Raw genomic sequence first — 19,222 nt, 5'->3', positions numbered from 1 at the left:
ACCAATCACAAGTACACAATGCAAACTCATGAGGCCTGGGGGACACAGACATAAACCATGACATTCTCCAACTGAAAATTCTTAATTGTTCATAGTTCAAAATCCATTATGAATGATGTTAGCCATCAGCTCATGGATATTTTTGTGAGGAACATCATTCAACTGGCCATAACCCCAAATAGAATTCATAGCAAATGATTTACACTATTTTTGTGAGGAATAGAAAAGAAGGGAAAATATTTTTTTCAGTCCTTTCTATCACTTTTCTTCATGGCTTTACTTGGCATTGACAAATGGGAGAGAAAGAGAGAGAGAAAGAGAGAGAGAGAGACAGACAGAGACAGAGACAGAGACATACCTCAATTCTATCCTGGAAAAGTGACAGTCTATTTTAAAGTTTAGCATTCTTTTCATCTATCAGGTATTATAGATATATTTATGGGAAAAATACAATGATAGCATTTTAGTATTTCAAGGATGACTTACGTATGAGAAAATATGTACAAATAAAAGCAGAAGATTAAAGTTCTACCCTTCCATACTTTGATATAGGATCTGTAGGTCGTCAGAACAACTTCGGTTTTCTATTAGCTTACAGAATTAAATTTAAAGCACTGATTTAATTTTTTGTGTGTTTTGACTCTTCTTTTCCTTACTAATCCCACACCTTATGAAGAGGAAGAGAAAAAAAAGAGACAGACACAGAGAGACAGAGACACAGGAGGGACAGAGACAGGAAGAGACAGAGACAGAGAGACAAGAACAACTTCTTTCTTCTGTCTCTTGCCTTCCTAATCAAAATTATACTTACTGTCCTGGGGCCTATTTATGGAGATGATTCTCTGTGCCTTGGAAAACAATTACATTCAATAGGAAATCTAATATTCACAGTTACTCTTTAGGCCGATTTTTATATTGTAGTTTAGAATCTCCCCCTCACCCTATGGGATTACTTTTCTCTTCCTCTGTAACACTGAAACTATTGTGAGGCTAATAGACAAAGAAGCTGAAATCAAACTTTGCTTCCAGAAAAGCATACTAGAAATCATGGTTTTAAACCTATAATAAAATGGGCATACCACCATTGTGCTCCTGACTTAAAACTTAAATTCTCACTAGGAGAGGCTACTTTTACAATATACATTTGAAGAGGAGAAAAAAGATGAGAAAAAGACAGCAGTGGACACATTTAGTTCCTCTGCCCACACAGATGAATTATTCTGTTTTCCAGGAAAACAGTGAGTGGTGAATTGTGAGAATCAGGAATTACAGCTTTATGGACAATTAAGTGAAGGGAGACCTTGTTTTGGAAATAATACAAATTGGAAATTATGAGTTTTCCTCTAGAAGAGAATTTTCTTTCCAAAGGAGTTGACATGGAGGCTAAATATTCTCAACCAGTCCTATTAGCAATAATTTCTTTCAAAGCCAACTCTAAATAAACATTTTCAAATTGTTACATTGTTAAGGAGGGAAGCATAGTGGAAGAAGGAAGCAGAAAACATGACAGTGTAGAAAATGGAGATATTCCAAAGATTAATTAGCAAAGGGATTGACATAATTCAGGATAGTCAGCAGAAACAAAGAAACAGAATTTAAATCAACTAGTAGATGCTAGCTGTACTATATATTCCATAAGAGGAAATCCTACAGCTTATTCAATTTTCACATCTAACATTGAGAAGAGCTACATGTATACCTGCCCATTAGTTGACAGTCCTTAGTTATTATGATCACCTTTTGCAATCTCATTGTCCAATGTGTGTGTGTACATAGCCATATATACATGTATAAACACATATCTTGAGGCATACATATACATAGACATATACATATACATATAATGCACATGTAATATACATACAATGCATGTTGTAGCATACACATATATACACACAATATATCCAAAAGCTTCATCATCTCTAAATATTCATGACTAGAAGTGAACTTCCCTTTTCATCCTTACCCAGATATTGCAACAAATTATTTTGCTGCCTTCTATAAATTTTATCTGACGATTTCTAAAATAGCCTTCACCTCATTAACAAATTCCCAATGAGGCTTTTACCACGGTACTTTATCTTTGAATCCTCTGAAAGTTCAAGGGGAGAAAATATGTCTGAAGGAAATACCAGACTGGGTTTCAGGTATTCTTAATCTTGTCCACATGAGAAGCGATAGCTACATAATTTCAAAAGCATACGCCTTTAGGATTCAAGCTGTTAATGTTTGCAAACCAGACAACCACCCTTAATACCACTGCTGGTTTATTGACACAAACTCGCTGCTTCCCACAGCTTGTAATTGAATCCCCCCACTGCTTAATTGGAAATAGAACGACTCCACAACCAGATTTGAAACATCTTCTGAAGCTGGTAGGAACATCAGCACTCCCTTTTAGAAATAAAAATTATATCATTAACTGAGTTAAGTGAAGATTGGTGTTCTGGTGACTCTCTGGAAACGAGCGCACCCCAGGACCGTCTGAGCAGAGGGCAATTAGGGCGGCTTTTGCTTTACAGTGTCTGTACATGGCCTCCCTCCTCACTGAAGCATCAAGGCTAACTCTGGCTTTGTTTCTGCCTTGCAGAAACCTAATGTTTGCATGCTTCCTAGCCTTTAGGATTTTTTTTCTTTTCAATACATTTGCATGCTTTGATCCAGAAATGTATTCAGACTCTCACAGAGCAAATAATTCTTGAGTTATTTTTAAAAGCCAAGTACTGATCTACTCGTGCCAGTTAAGTGGTGCTGAATAGGAAATAAGAAAAAAGTTGATTTAAAAATTATTTATAAAATATGTGGTATACCTTATTTATATTAAATTACAGAAAATAAATAATCTTTAACTGTACAGTCATCCCTCAGTATCCAAGGATACTTGGTTCTGATGGACTCTGGCAGAAACTAAAACCCACAGATGCTCACATGTCTTATATAAACTGGTATAAAATTTGCATAGAACACGCCCACTCTCTCCTGAGACTTTACATCATCTCTAGACTACTTGAAATACTTAATGAAAGTCTTGTGTATATAGTTATTATCCTACATTGTTTGAAAAATAGTGACAAGAAAAAAATATCAGCATATATTCAGTAAAAATACATTTTTTTTCAAGTTGGTTGAATTCAAGGATACAAAATCCATTGTTATAGAGGGTCCTCTATATTCCTAATGATTTCTATGGATATTCATTACAGTTTTGATTATAGAAATAATAACTTAAAACTAAAATGATTGTAAAAGAAAATGGCTAAAATAAACTATGGTAAATATTAGTTAAAGTGATATAATAATTTCAAATCACATTTAATATCATGGAAGAAATGTAAGTAGAGGAGTATGGAAAAAAATATATATATGAGTATCACAGAAAGATCACTGATCAGAATGCATCAAAATGTTCATAGGACTTTATATAAGTATTGGGATTTGATATAATTTTCCTCTAATAATTCACTTTTAAAAAGATTATCTTATCCTAAGAAAACATTTTAATATGTAAAAATTATATTTCAAAATGTTTTTGTTCAGAAAATGTATGCCACTGGTACCCACCAGCTTTTCCCAGCATCCCATTCTTCATAAGGCCAGTTGAATTGTGCAGCTGATTCTGAATGTTTTCTGGAATCAGACCACTTGATTTCATATTGATTGTATAAACACTGAAAAACTATTAATATGTGTAATGTAACTACTTCATTAGTTAAAAAGCATTATTATTATTCCTTTTATATGTATGGAAAATTGTATAGCATTTATTATTTCTAAAAAGTTTAGTAGATTACCTGGGCTCTTAATAAAAGCTAAAATTCATTGAATACTTTCTATTTGCTGGTTTCTCTCTTCTTGTTTTAGGTCTGTTTTTGTGTATTAGTACCGGCCCTTCTCTGATATTCTTACCTGGTATAAGTGTTCCATCTCATATTAAAAGCTCCCGTAGTAAATTTGCAGATGTGAGGCACAGAAGCACTCCTTGGCATGGCAGCAGAGGTTTTTCACCTTCTAATTTCCATCTGGTTTTCTATCACCCTCGGCCTTGCTCTTCTCTTTATGCCTAGATTCCAGCTCCAGTGTTCTTTCATCTACAAAATCCTTCCTATCTAATGGCATTTACAATTGCTCCGTTTTCTGTTCCAGACACCTTCTGCCTAATACCTAATTCTTCTATCTTCCCAAGTGTCAGGGGCAAAGTCATCTTCTTGGAGACATGTTTCCTAAAGATACTATCTGAAATCCAGGGCAATTTGGCTCATTATCCTGCTTTGTTTTCAATAAATCGGTACTTGTTATCTTAAATGATAATTTGGGGAGGAGGCAGTCATGCTAGAGATTTAATCAATGTTTGCTATTTAATATCTTAATTGGTGCTCTTCAGCCACAACTGAAATGAAAACTTCTGTGGAAGTCTTTTCCTCTGTCTACACATTTAATAAGCAAAAGAATCAGAGTATGCAGTATGAATTACTCTCCACTCCAGAATAGTGTGCATTACATCCTAAAGCTGCACTACAATAAAGACTACACTAATCACTTGAGAATGAGCAACTCTGCTCCACAGAGCAGCATGTATCATGCAAATTTGAAACCATGGTCATGGGGTAGCACATACTCCGAAGGATCAGACTAGACCCAAACACCTTATTAAGGAGAGATGGTCAGTCTCTGAAGAAGAGTCTTTCCAGGTAAGATGTGAAAAATATGAAAGAGAATTACATGTAGAAAGGGTAGAAAGAATCTCCAGTTTTCTGTAGGAAGTGTGCATATATCCTAGGGTGGAGGAAAAGAGATGTGCAAAAGTTTAAGTAGAGAAAAACAATTTTCTCCTTCTATAGTCCCATGATTGTCATACTTCTGACATCATGTGAGTATGATTCCCTACACCAGACAACCCTCAAATTCTGTGCAGACACTAACTGTGTGTCCTATATTTTAATGCAGTTCTGACACTACCTGGAGATAATATCTGATCTCACAATTTAAGGACTCAGTCCTGTAAGATACTTGTCAATTCAGGTGTCGCTGAAAGTCCAGGAGTCACATATAGCTCTGGCTGTACATCAGAGATTTCTACAACTTCCACTTGGATTTAATCAGTTAGAATGACTCTCAGATCTCATGAAAACTGTGTGCTGATTAGATTATCAGTTTATTATTAGAAACAATAAGAACAGCCAGATGGAAGGGAGGCATAGAGCAAGATATGGAGAAAGAGGTGCAAAGCCCAATGCCCTGAGGGTACTCTGCCTTGCAGCCCCTCCAAATGTTCAACAATCTGGAAGCTCTTGCATACCCATCCTTTGGGTTTTAGAGAGGTGTCATTACATAAGCATAATTGATTAAACCATTGACCACTGATGATCAACTCAAACTTGTTAAGATTGAAAGTTTTGTCCATCACGCTGACAAAATACCTAACATAGCTATAGAATAAAAGACTTATTTTAACACAAGGTTTTAGTTCATGGTCACTCAGCCCTATTGTTCCTGGTCCTATGTTGAGGCACAATAATCACGGCGGGGAGCACATGGAGAAGTGAAGCTGCTGACCTTACAGTGGTTGGGAAACAGGGAGAGATAACATACACCCTTGAAAAACTAACGCTCATAGTGACCTACTTCCTCCAGCTCCACCCCACTTCCTAGTGTGTCTACCACACTCCAGGAGCACCACCAAATGAGGACGAAGCTTTCAACACTTTAGCTCATAATTCAGATATGAGGTTTGAAGGAATTTCCATATACAAACAATAACACCTCTAGTCCCATAATAGGTTTCCCTGGCAACAAGTCCACAGTTTGGGGCTCCCCAGGAGCATCTAACAATCAGTCATTTCATCAGAACACATTAGGATTCTTATCACCTTGGACTTTCCAGGAGTGTTAGGAGCTATGTGTCAGAAACTAAAGGCAAAAACTATGTATACTTTTTTGTTAAATGATTTAATATTAGACCTCAGAATAGGATCCTGCCTTGAGTCTTACAAGGATTAAATTTTTTTTTTCTTATTTACCTAAGATTTTATTAGTTCTAGCGCCAGAAATGTAACATACAGGGAACCATTAGTTCTGGAATAAGCAAAATTTAGGTCATCTTATCTGAAATTTAGAGGGCTCCAACTATGTCATCCTCCAGTTGACTTCTCTTAAAGAAGCAAAAAGAAGAGAATACATCAACACCTGGAGGACAAGTCCACCTGAAAGCTCTCCCTCCTGGGTCTTGCTCCAGGTGACTGGCATCACAGGATTCCTTTCCCGGGAGGTTCCACACTTGCTTGCAGAATAGCCTGCAAAGCTCTGGCCCATGTCTACTATTCTGAGGCTGGATTACACCATCACTGTATTCATCTTTCATCAGCAAAACAGCAAAGGACATACATCTGTGGAAGTTGTAGACAACACTTGGAAATGCGGACTGGGATTCCATACACACCCATGTGTGGTCTTATGGTGAATGTAGAACAGCACAGGGTCCAGGGATATAGCTCAGCAGACACAAGGGCTACCTGCCAAGCCAACAGGTGAGAGTTCAATCCCTGGGGAGCCAAAAAAAAAAAAAAAAAAAAAAAAGCACCACAGAGATAAAACACAATAATTTGGGGCGTGAAGATCAGTTATGCCCGTATCATCATGTAGGAAGCCTTAAAGTTCTAAATTAATTTTAACATTGTAAATTGTTATAAAACTAAATATTTCATAAAATAAAGTAGGGCTGGGAATATAGCTCAGTAATATAAGTGCCCGCCTGGCAAGCGCAAGGTTGTGAGTTTGATCACCAGTACACAAAAAAAGTAAAGTATAACTTATGAATGTAGATGTACATAGTATATCTTATAGCTTGTTTCACACAATTTATAGATTTATACTTCTAATAAATAGCCCTCCATTTGTACTATTGCCAGAGGCTCCTTAAATGGTAATTCTCTATGTGAGAAAATGAAAGAAAGTAGTTTGAAATCAACAAAAGAACTGAAAGAATCCTAAAAGCAATTCTAACACGAAAGGGTTATCAGATACTTTAACCATATTCTACTGTATTTCCTAGATCTCCCTTCATGATTAAAGGCCTATTTTAGCTAATACTTTCTGGGAGTTGCTTTCAACTGAAAGCATCTGCCTCTCCTGAAAAACACACCATCTATCCCAAAATAAGGTAATCCAGAAGGGCAGGAGACCTTTGGAGGATGAGTGGAGATCATGGGGAGCTAAAACTTTATGGCCTAAATTTTCATTCTGTACAATCCAGTTTCTTGCCTTTACCCACAGGAGGTGATTCTGAGATCACTTATAATGATCTGCTTGTAAACCTCTATCTGGTGACATGTAAGTCAGAGAAGACAAAATACTTATACAGGCTAATTACTCCTAAGGCTCTTCCCAAGCATGTCCCAGAAATTATTTGAGTTTTTACCATAATTTCATGAAGTAGGGATAGGAGCTCTTATTAAGACCCAGTTTGGAAATGATGAAACCAAAAGTTTTTCAGATCTTATGAGTAACCAAAAATTTACGCCAAAAGTTACAAAGATCACAGAGAAAACAAGAGAGCAGAAACTTCTAGTATAAGCTAGCAAATTTTTTCTGCAGCTATCATGAGTACCATTTAAAATTCAAAATTATATAATTATCCATTATTCAGTTGTTACTCTCTCCAGTTGTGTGGGATTACTAATGTGGGTCAACTGAAGATGCGACATTGAAATAAATCCACATAAATTATCATTTTCCTATGAGTCTCAACCAAAAACACAGTAGGAGACGTTGGTGATAGCCAGAAGACGTAATGACAAGACATGAACAGGCAGGAAAACACTGATTTATTGGGCCATATCCTGTTCTAAATTCTGCTAAGGAAGACAGCCCTTGACACCTAAAAGATTGTGGTTACCACAAAGTAGGTCATAAAAGTGCATAGCTCTGCTCAAAGACAGGGATTCACACAGGCCACACACCTGTCCTTCTACTGACATCTATCCTAAAAAGAAATATCTTTTGCATTCTAATGATAGAGCTTAGTGTCCCAGTGACCTATTTAGCTGGCAACTGACCCATATGTTTTCTTTCTTTCTTTCTTTCTTTCTTTCTTTCTTTCTTTCTTTCTTTCTTTCTTTCTTTCTTTCCTTTCTTCTTTCTTTCTTTCTTTCTTTCTTTCTTTTCTTTCTTTCTTTCTTTCTTTCTTCTGTCTTTCTTTTGGGGGGGCAGGGAGGAATGGGAGGAATTGGATAATCATGGAGGGTTCTAATAGGGTTAACATTTCAGATGTGTTTCTAAGAATTAGTAAAAGTGAGCTCCAGTACTTATTATGACCTCTTCCTCTTTCTCATAGCTTGAAATATTATCTCTGTTGGGAGCATCTTTGATCATATTCTGATAATATCAATGCTTCCTAACAAAGTGTGATGTAAAGCTAATTCTTGAAAGCTATTATTCATTGCACCTCCCTTCATGGTCACCCTATTAATCATCTTTAGTTTGCATAGACTGCATTGCTCCTGAGATACAATTTATTGGACTAGACATATTACATGCTAAATTCTCTTTACTTCCTTCTCAAATTGTTGGGCATTTTTGTTCCTCAGTTTCCTCATCTGTGAAATAGAAATACACATGGTTTTATTCTAAAGAATATCTGTAATTATTTTAGTTGGTTTTAGCAACTCCCTAAGTAAAATGTTTGTGAAATTTTAACTCTTTTCCTGCTGCCAATGATCAAAAGTCTTATTAGTGCAAATGTATCAGAATGACCTGGGAAGAAAAATTCATCTGTGAAAATCTAATCTCTTCTCTACCATTACCTGGAGATGGCTAACAACTGAGTCAGTTTTATCAAACACCACAGCTGTATCCCTGTTTCTCTGCAGGCAAAAGAACACCTTAAGAGATACAACTTATTAGTAGTCTTTTTCCTGGAGAAAATAAAGACACAGACAGAGAAACGGACACAGGGCACGGCAAGGTGATCTTTCCGAGGAGGAAGGGCTGGTTTTCATTGCCATGGAGTGAAGGGGGATGGATAATAAACAGTTCGTTTATCTCAGTAAGACTCCAATGCAAAAAGGAAGCCTGGGCAGGCTGCTGCAAACACCTTACTGCTCCTTGCTTCTGAAAAACTCTCACATGCTCAAGATGTGAAACTGAGTATTCGTTGAGGTTTAAAGCTCCATTGTAAACTCGGTGACTTTGGAGAGAATTCTGCAATTTGATGTAGATGTGAGCATGCTAGAAAACAATAGCTTTTGACACCCAGGAAAATGATGCCCTATTCAGTGAAATTCTTCTGTCATCTGCTTTGTGATTGGAAATAAGGTAGGGAGCAATTTCCAAAATACTGTATATTACCAAGCAGATGTATAAGAATCAAAAGGAAAGCGGTTGCCAGGGAGACAAGACATTCATGCCAACTCTGTTGCAAACTAATCATAAAATGTCTCCAGGGGGCATTGTATAGCCACAAGCACAGAGAGGAACACAGCTAAGCCAGGGATCCAGATGTTGCCCTTGGAACTGAGCACCCATTTCAGAGGCTGGCATCTGCCTTCTGCCAAGCAGAATGTGTGTGGCCACATCTGCTCACTAGAGAAAGTTAACACACACTAAACACTGAGGAAAGGTTGCCATAAAATAATGATTTGGCAGCATGCATGGAGAAAATATTAAATATTAGATAACTCTTCTGTTAATCCTCAGTACCTTTTTTGCCTTTCTCTTCCTTAACTTACAACTCACCAAAACCATATCTCAGGAATTCTGTTCAGCTATGGAAAACCTTGTTTGCAAATAATACTTGAATTATTTACATTGTATCTAAGTGCATTTGAGAGAAAAAGAGGAAGAAGGTTGGAATGGATGGTTTCTCCAATTAATGCAATAAAATACAGTTTTTACTTTATAGCTCTTAAAAACCTTGCTGTACATTTGCAATGAGAATGCTTTCTCCAATGAAAACAGTGGATGATAACAAAGTATTTTCAAACTGTTTTATGTTCACTCTCATCTGTTCTCACTTTTAATGATGAGATTTTTGAACAGTAGGTTAGGATATTTTAACATCTTCAAAACTTTTTTATGACCAGATAAAAGTTAAATGAGGCGTAATTTGAATAGTATCTGATTCTGTCTAGCATTCCACAGTTTACAAGGACTTTTTCACTTATTTTGGACATTATTCTTAAATTATTCCTATGTATTGTTTAGGAAAGATATTACTTATATTTTTTTAGTTGAGGACATTGTAGTAAAAAAAGATTCAAATTTTTTTCAACGTCAAGGAAGCAAGAAGAGAAAGATTTAGAGAAATATATGAGATGACTAATGTAAAGTGCCAATTGCAAATTATTTTATTCTCTTCATTAAAAATCCTCTCTCTTAGCCACATGTGAATGGGAAGATTTCAGTTGATTTTACAAATAAGATCCTTCTTACTTGTATTACTGTTACATGACGAATTGTCACAAGTGTAGCAATTTAAAACATCTATTTATTATATCTCAGTTCCTTGCATCCAGGGTGTGAGGATGAGCTGGGCTCCTACTGAAAAGCCCCTCAAGATAGAAATCAAGGTGTCTGTGAGAATGCATTCTTTTGTAAATTGTGATGATGGATTCAACTCCAGTCAGGGTTTTGGCAGAATCCAATCCCTCACTGTTGTAACTGTAGTTAGAGGACCCCATTTACTTGCTGATTGTCAGCTGGAGGCTTCTTTATGCTTTGAGGCTAATAAATTACCTTTCATATTGCCTCTTAATCCAACTCAGCAACAGAATCCTCTATTGTTTTGAATTTCTTTGACTCCACTTTTGCCTTCCTTAGACACCTTGAAATGGTTTCATGTGATTGGATCAGACTTCCTTGGATAATCTCTAAGGACAATTGCAACTTGCTTGGGAAATTAATTAAAATTGCAAACTGCCTTCCTAGTACCTAGATTGGCATTTGATTAAATAACCAGGACCCAGCAATCTTGGTAGGTGAAAAATCTTAGAATTCTGGAAAACATGCTGATCCAAAAGTGGTCGTTGGACTGATGGCATCTGGGATTTTGCGAGAAATGCACAATTTCATACCCCACCCCTGATCTGCTGAAGCAGCCATTTATCAAGATCACTAGGAGATCTAAATGCATATTAATAAGAAGCTCTGGCTTAGAAGGTGTCTTTTTTTTTTCTTTTTGCAGCTGACATTGAATTGCCAGAAATAAGAAACCAACCATTTAGTTGTTTTGTTGCATGATGTGCATGTTTTTTTTCTCCCATCCTGACATGGAGAAAAAAGGTCAGTTAAGGCCAAAGGCAACTATCTGAATCATGACTGGGACTGCATTTTACTGAGCTGTGAAAAGAAAGAGATTTTTTCAGAGTATTTGCAATGGAGCTTTTGATGGTTTATTACTTTTTGGCCTTTAGCATTCTTAGTGGCACTTCTTTACAGCTGAGAGTGGACGATCCTGAGAATATTATGAAATCTTTTATTGTTTGTTTATGGTGCATGGCTGAGAAGTTTGGAACTTTAAATGAAAATAGATCCCTCTGTAAAGCAAAGATAATAGTTAGAGGACAAAAATCAATTTTGTTTTAGATGAAGGGAATTACGCATCATCTGATTGTTACAATATGCTGCATTATTTAGAATGTATGTCACAGAGGCCAGCTTTCCAAAAGTGCATATTGATTTCACGTCCACTTAGCTGTAGACTCAGATGGGACCATAAGGAAATCCAAGTGCTGTTGGTCAAGGGTTTTAAACATATGCTCAGCATCTCAGTGCTAATAAATTTGCCAGAAGAGTGTTAAAACAGCTGACTGCACCCCTGTTGGTGCTGGAGTGCTCAAACCATGGCAACTCCTTAAACCTGGGTATAATACAAGACAACATCAAGTGTATACAATGAAAAAAATAGAGAGAGCAATGTTGTACTGGGACCTTGAACCTAATGATAAAATCAGCAGCTGCTGAGGAAAAAGGGAGGGAACAGATCAGGACATGTTTGGATTCAGGATGTGACAGTATATACTAGTGGCAGACATTTAGGAGGATGGAGAGTCATTAAATACAGAGCATAGCTGCACCACCCTTTTAACAGTTCAGACCCATAAATTTCTAGCATCATTTTTGAAGAAATGATATGACATACAGTAGATGCACTACAAATTGTTACATATTTCATTACAATAAAACTGTAGTATTATTTCTGGTATATAGAAAGTATGTTAGGATATTTCTCATGCTTTGTGTGAAGCCTAATGGAAATTTCTTCTTTCATTTCTGATTTTCTTCCTAATGATAATATGACCAAAACTGAAATAGAAATATCCTTCTAATATTAGTAGTACTAATATCAATGGGATAATACTATTATATTTTTAAGCATTGTTCAGTATGAGCACATTGCCAAATGTCATATCAGGTGCTATGAATACAAAAATATATGAGCCTTTGTTTCTTGATGATTGCGGTCCAGAGAAGCTGACAGGCATGCAGAGAATTATCCAATAATTTGATGTGAATACTAGGAAGTAAATGGAAATTGCTAAGTGAAGAGGGAATGGTCTAGATTTAGGAAACTAGGGGATACGATTGAGGAAGCTATCACACAGAAGATATTTTACTGTTTTTTTAAGCTATTACAGAAACTCATCAAAATATGAAAGTGACATTGGCAAAATGAAATGAACATATGCTGCTTTATGTTGCTTTAAAAGATACCTAAAGTAAAAATAGGTATGAATATTGGTAGTGACAAGTTATGGTATCTCTAGAGATTAGTGACCAGATGAAAATATCTGTTTCATTAGAAGAAAAGTCAGGAGGGGAAAAAGGCAGGAGAAAAATTTGATGGTAAGTTATACTGTATCCTAAAATTATATATTACATTATAAATTCTAATGTTATGTGTTCTACTCATTGTCCCCAAAATAGTATCAGACATATTTTACAGACACAAAATTGAAAGCCCGTCTAGGACTCATGACTTTCTCAGGCATTTAGAGCAAGTAAATATTAAGACCTGTAAAACAGCTACTTTTGCTCTACTCCATGACCTCCAGTCAAATAAAATGCTTCATTCTATTTTTCCTTAGTATTGGTTTCTGATTAATCCCCAAAGTTTTGAATCAGATTAATAGCTGTGTAGCAGACCACAGGGCTTGCTCCTAGAAATCAATTAATTGATATAAGGCCTCATTTCATCTTCCAAGAATCTGCATTGCCACCACTCAGCCAAATTTGCTGCATGCTAAAATAGGAAGTCATCCACATCCCCTCCCTCATCTCCTAGCCCTTTGACTAATTCTCTCTCATCTGCACCTATAAATTTATCATATTTTGACAGGGCATAACAATCCTTTACTCTAAAATCTATACTTGATAATTAGTAATAATTAATATTTTTTAAAATCCAGTATGTGGCAACCTCTTAACTTCTTGTTTTGCATATGTTAACTTCGTTAATATTTGAAACACTTCTATGAGTTACAAACTCTTCTCCCAATTCCAGGAGACAGAGTAGTAGTATAAAAAGTGACAGTGACAACTTTGTTTACAATAAAGAGACATGATTTCAACTCAATAAAGTCTGTTTGTAGTTCGTATGGTCTTAACTCCTGAGCTTCAGCTGTCTTTTGCAGGCAATTGCCAGAAATAAGAAATATTTATTGGGTATCTAGAATGACACAGGTAAGGAGCTATAAACCTGCGTTTCCTGATTTGAAATCTGGGCCAGGAAGTAGTTCACTGAAAATTAATTCTTTTGTATTTTAGGGAAAGGAAGAAACATTTCCTGAAATAGTTTTTGCTTCCTTCAAATCTTTTATCTTTTTTTTTTAAATTTTGAATTCAGAATTGATTGCTTTGCTTCCTGGCTAGAGTCATTTTAGGCAACAGGAATCATAACCACCAGCAGCAACGAATATGATCATTAGGCTTTAAATTGCCCTTGCTTTCTTGGTCATTTCCTAGGGCAGTCGGATTTAAACTTGGTTATTACATTACAAAATGGAATGCATTAAGTTTGCTCAAATTCATCTCTGGAGTTTACAAAAGAGAGCTGTGATTATACAGTACTTGAACTGGAGCTCAAATTGAGATTTTCTTAAAATATGTAAAGATTAAACTGCTTCCCAAAATAAACAAAGGCTAAGAAAATCCCAATCAGCTTAAAGTTCTGAAAATAGACCTTTGACGTCACACACGTACACATAAATTATTATACATGTGTCACCTCCAATGTTCAAGTCGCAATTACAGTTAATGCGTACCACTGACAGTTGGGTGCCCTATTTGGTCATCCTCAGTACTTGGAAATATTCACTGGCAATAAATATTACATTTTGGGAGACGTGATAGAGAAAAGAACAATGGCTTGCATACCGAGTTCGGCTCTTCTATTGAAGAACTCTAGAATTTTAAGACAGACTCTTACCCCTTTCTTATTTGTAAATGGGAAGAAGAAAATTTACCTGGCAGAATTATTTTGAGGATAGAGTTATGTTTATCTCCTTGTTTTGTGCTTATTTGTTGCAAGTACCCAATAAACTTTTTTATTTAAAGTCATATTAATAAAACAAAAAATGAAGATTTGACAAATATAGTCACATTACATAGTGATGAATATCATACTCTTTTATCCAGGAAAAAAAGAACACATTCCTTCATCTATCTCTACTGATGACTTCCGAGCACAAACATATATAGACAGGCATAAACACACTTACAAACTAGGATTTTATTTCCAAAAGGACATGGATTCCTCACTATTTGGCAAATAAAAAGATGTGTGTAAAAAGCCCAAATTCTTTAAGCTTTCACATAATATTAATTACAGTTCAATATTCTTAGTTGAGAGGTATTTGTATGTCTATGAACCACTAGCTGTCTTATCATCATGCATTCATGCCTGCGTGTTCCATTTCCTTTCTTTCCATTTACTTTGAAAAATTAAATTGAACACAATTCCTTTGCTTTTTAAAGTCATAGGAAATTATGCTAAATAATTACTTTAATTGATTTCAATGTAATACAACAAATATTAAGAACTGTCTGTAAGCCACAGTCATTGTGGTGAATTATATATACCAACGGGAATAAGAAAAACATGGTCCCTTTTCTCTTTGAACAGTCAGGCTAGAAGAAGATATTTTGTTAAGCATATTTAATACATTTATGTAATTATATTTGTAATCATTGTGGCAAATTAGAACAAGAATTCAATTACATATAAAACAGGAACAACACATATATTGTGAATGTCACTGAGGAAAATTATTTTACAAAGTAACAAGATAAGGAAGCATTAGGGACTTCGAATAGTTTCATTGTTTGCAAAGCACATTTCTCAGTAACCACTTAAAGTCTCCTTTTATCAGAACTTAAATGGCAAAGAATACACCATGCAAATATGTCTGATTTTGCTTTTAATCTCCACTAAAACTTATACTTTTACTCATATTTTGAACAAAATGTAGAAAAAAGGACTATTTATTTATGTTGTTTAGACATTAAGTCTAACATATTATTTTCCTTAAAAAATCAATCAAATGAATTAATGATTTTTAAAAATACTTTCATACTTAAAGCAAATTACATCTGAGTTGTTTTTCAGACATATAGTGATAGTTTCCTAAACACATATCACTGAGTTCAATTTACCTCCAATTATCTAATGCGTATATAATATAGCCTAGTGGAGTGAAATCTGATAAATCTTAAACATAAAGAAGTCAGTATCACTTGTGCTTCTTTCTTCCAATTTTAATTTAAATTAAGAACTTTGAATGTTGATGTCATTGCATATCAATGAAGAATTTCTGACATCTCAAAACACTAAAGTACAATTTTGCCTGTTATTATTTGCTGTTCAATATTAAATATCGCATTTTCAAGTCTGAGTATAAGTGAGGCTTAAATTCTCTCAGTTACCAAGAGGGATCAAGTTCATTACAGGAGGAACATAAATTTTATTGCAATGCCACTGACCCCTGACTTCCTGCTACTTTTTTTTAAATCCTCTACTCTACATGCTCATACAATAATGCATATTTGTACATTACTATTGTGTCAAAACATTTGCAGCTTTTCAAATATGCTATAACTTTTCACACTTTTGAAACTTTGGACCTTGGGTGAGATGAGATGGAATTTCTATTCTTTCTCAGCCATGAGAGTTCAGATTCATACCCAAAACATATTTCAAACCTTCATTCCACTGTTAACTGTCCTTTACTCCACTAGACTTACAGTTTTGTTCACACCCCACCCTCATGCCAACTATGGGATTCGTCCATTGCACAATTAAACCATGTATGTAGCAAATATTCGAGGTTAGATTCAAGTGTGTGTCTTTAAAGAGTCATTCTTCACTCCATCTAGAAAGGTTTATGATTAGAGAATAGTAGCAGCCATCACACTGGACTGAAATCCCCCCACGGTGTCTGATAAGTAACTGACCAGGAAGAGTCAAGGCAGGAGTGTCTCTAACTCCTATGTCATTACGTAGAACTTCTTGAAACACAGATTTCCAGATTGATAGAAGATCGCCTATCTGCTGTGGGTTGGAATAATAAGCTCACAAGGAAGGGAGTTGACTACTCACCTTTCTAGACTCATGCTTGTCTAGGACACCAAAAAGGGCTACATCTCTCATGTCATTATCTTAGAACACTTTCTGCTGATGATCTCTCCTTCCCTCCACCTTCCGGTCAGGCTTACATTCATTCTGCCCAGCTGGGTGTGCCCACAAGGAAGAGTGATGTGACAGTGGTGCTCAATTTCAGTGATTGGGCATAAGGCCAAAATTTTCTGGGGTTTACATTTAAATCTGTCATGGCATAATTCAAACATCAATGGCAGCATTAATGCTCATAGTTTAAAATTTTAATTCTATATTTGGAATAGCGTTTGTTCACATACTGAAAAACAACCTCATACATAAACAATGAAAAAATACAGTAACAAATGAAGAGGAAGAGACTGTAAGGGGAAAAATCGCTGTGTGTACATTCAGTGAAAATGTTTCCTGATTATTTTCAACAAAGGCCTCCTCCACATGTTTTGATTTTACATTACTTTCTGGAAAACATGCTGCATGTTCTGAAAAGTGAATTTCTTAATACCAGGGCACATAGTTATCATCATGCTATTCTGTACCTAGCATTATTATTTAGCAGGAATTCAATAAACATTTTGTGATAGTTACACTGACTAATGCTTTTTGTATGATATATAATTCCTGATTTGTTATATGTTTATGATTATGCATTTGTACAGTATAAGTTAATAGAAAATATACTGAAATTCATAATGTCTTGAAATATGTAAGACATTCACCAAATTTTCAAATATTTCTGTCTTTTAGTAGTCATTCTTATTAAGAAAATACTGCTTTGGTCTTTTGAAATTTAGAAGGTCATTAATCCAAATGCTAATTTAATCAATACTATATTAAATGAGCTATAAAAAGTAAATTAATACCAGGTAAGCAGATACACTATGCTAAAGCTTTCAGAATGTTTCTCATGTCAGCAAGTTTCTATGAGAAATGAGTTCAGTTTATAGCAAACAGTGCTTGCTTATAAAAAACATGGACTGACTTTTCCTCATTATTTATACTTTAATTCACTTTGAAGGCTGAGATGAATATGAGTGTTATTACAATTTTTGGTTTGTTTCCTTTCCAAGTAGCTATCATTTTTTAAACACCTGTGGCTAAATGTAGTCAAAAAATAATTTGGTATAAGCAGATGTCTCTTAATATGAATTTTTCCACAACATTAGGTTTTAAGTAGCTTATTTTTCCGGCAAGCAATGCTTCCATTTATTTAAAAGTGGGAAATATGCTTAATGATGTGTGTGTAGGGACACACAATGTAAACATACACATGCACAGTCACTTACTCACAGTTGTACATACAAATACAACCAGATGCAGATACAGATGCACATATGAATGAAAAGACAAATAGATGTCTGCATAGCTATACACAGACAAACAAATGCAGTAATAGGCACACAAAAATATAGAAATATACACACAAAGGATGCAAGACCATAAAACATACACAAATGTATATATACTGACATATACACACATATAAATCCAATTGCACAGTTTTATTCTTCTGGCTTTTAATTTTTGTATTTAAAGAAAAAAACAGAAAAAGGGTAGAAGTAATACATAATTTCAAAAAAAACAGTAAGAAATCAATAGTTGATAATTACATAGAAATAGTTGTTCAAGTAACAAAAGTAAAGAATACAAAGTGGACATTCAAACAACAAGACTGCAAATAGTTCTATTCAACTATCCAACATAAACTTAGTAATATGGTTATCAATATTATACACTCAAACATACATGCATATCCTTTAGAGCACTTTCTTTCCTCTCCTTTTTACAAGAGAAATTACATATTTTGAGTTTTATTACTGTTCCTATATTTCTTATTACTTTTTACACTAGAGGCACAATGTGATATTCATAAATATTATTAATGAGGGTAGCCTCAAATTGTCTCCATTTGCCTATGAAGGCCTCAAGGTCATCCTTTTGTATATCTGAGTAATATTCCATTGTTTAAAAATACCACATCTTTTTCATCCACCCTGCAGTTGATGGGCATCTTGGTTGTTTCCAAGACTTAGCTATTACAAATTGTGCTGCTATGAACATGGAATTGCACAGTTTTATATCCATGTACATACATAGCTCATTCACATAAAATACATACACAAATACAGAAGAACATATACAATTCTCACAGATATGCATAGACACAAACTCACGCACATAGACACAGACATATATGTACACACATGCACACACTTTCTACCACTTGTAGCTGAAGAGAAATGTTTGAAATAAAAGGAGAAAAACTAGATGTGATGTGAAATAGTGATATGAAAAAGAAAAAATATAGAATCATGATTTATACCCAAAACTATTATATTTCCTTTTAGGTAATTAACTAACCCTAGTTAACTATTCAAAAATTATTTCCTGAGCATCCTGAGAGAAATTCACATGAAATATACATCATATTGTAATGGATGAGTATACAAGCCTTCCTTTCATTTTCTTAATACATTGCAAATTTATTGTCAAATTGCAAACTACGCCATAATATGACATAAGAGATTAGAGAAGACATTAATAACTACAGAAAGCAGAATTTTCCCCTAAATCCTTCTGTCTCTATCCTCTTTCTATGTGTTTTTCTTTGCCCCAAAC

The sequence above is a fragment of the Cavia porcellus genome, unplaced genomic scaffold (genome assembly GCF_034190915.1).
Source record: "Cavia porcellus strain 051 isolate PalLab524CR breed Dunkin Hartley unplaced genomic scaffold, mCavPor4.1 scaffold_4, whole genome shotgun sequence".
Taxonomy (NCBI): domain Eukaryota; kingdom Metazoa; phylum Chordata; class Mammalia; order Rodentia; family Caviidae; genus Cavia; species Cavia porcellus.
This window is presented reverse-complemented; position numbering follows the sequence as displayed.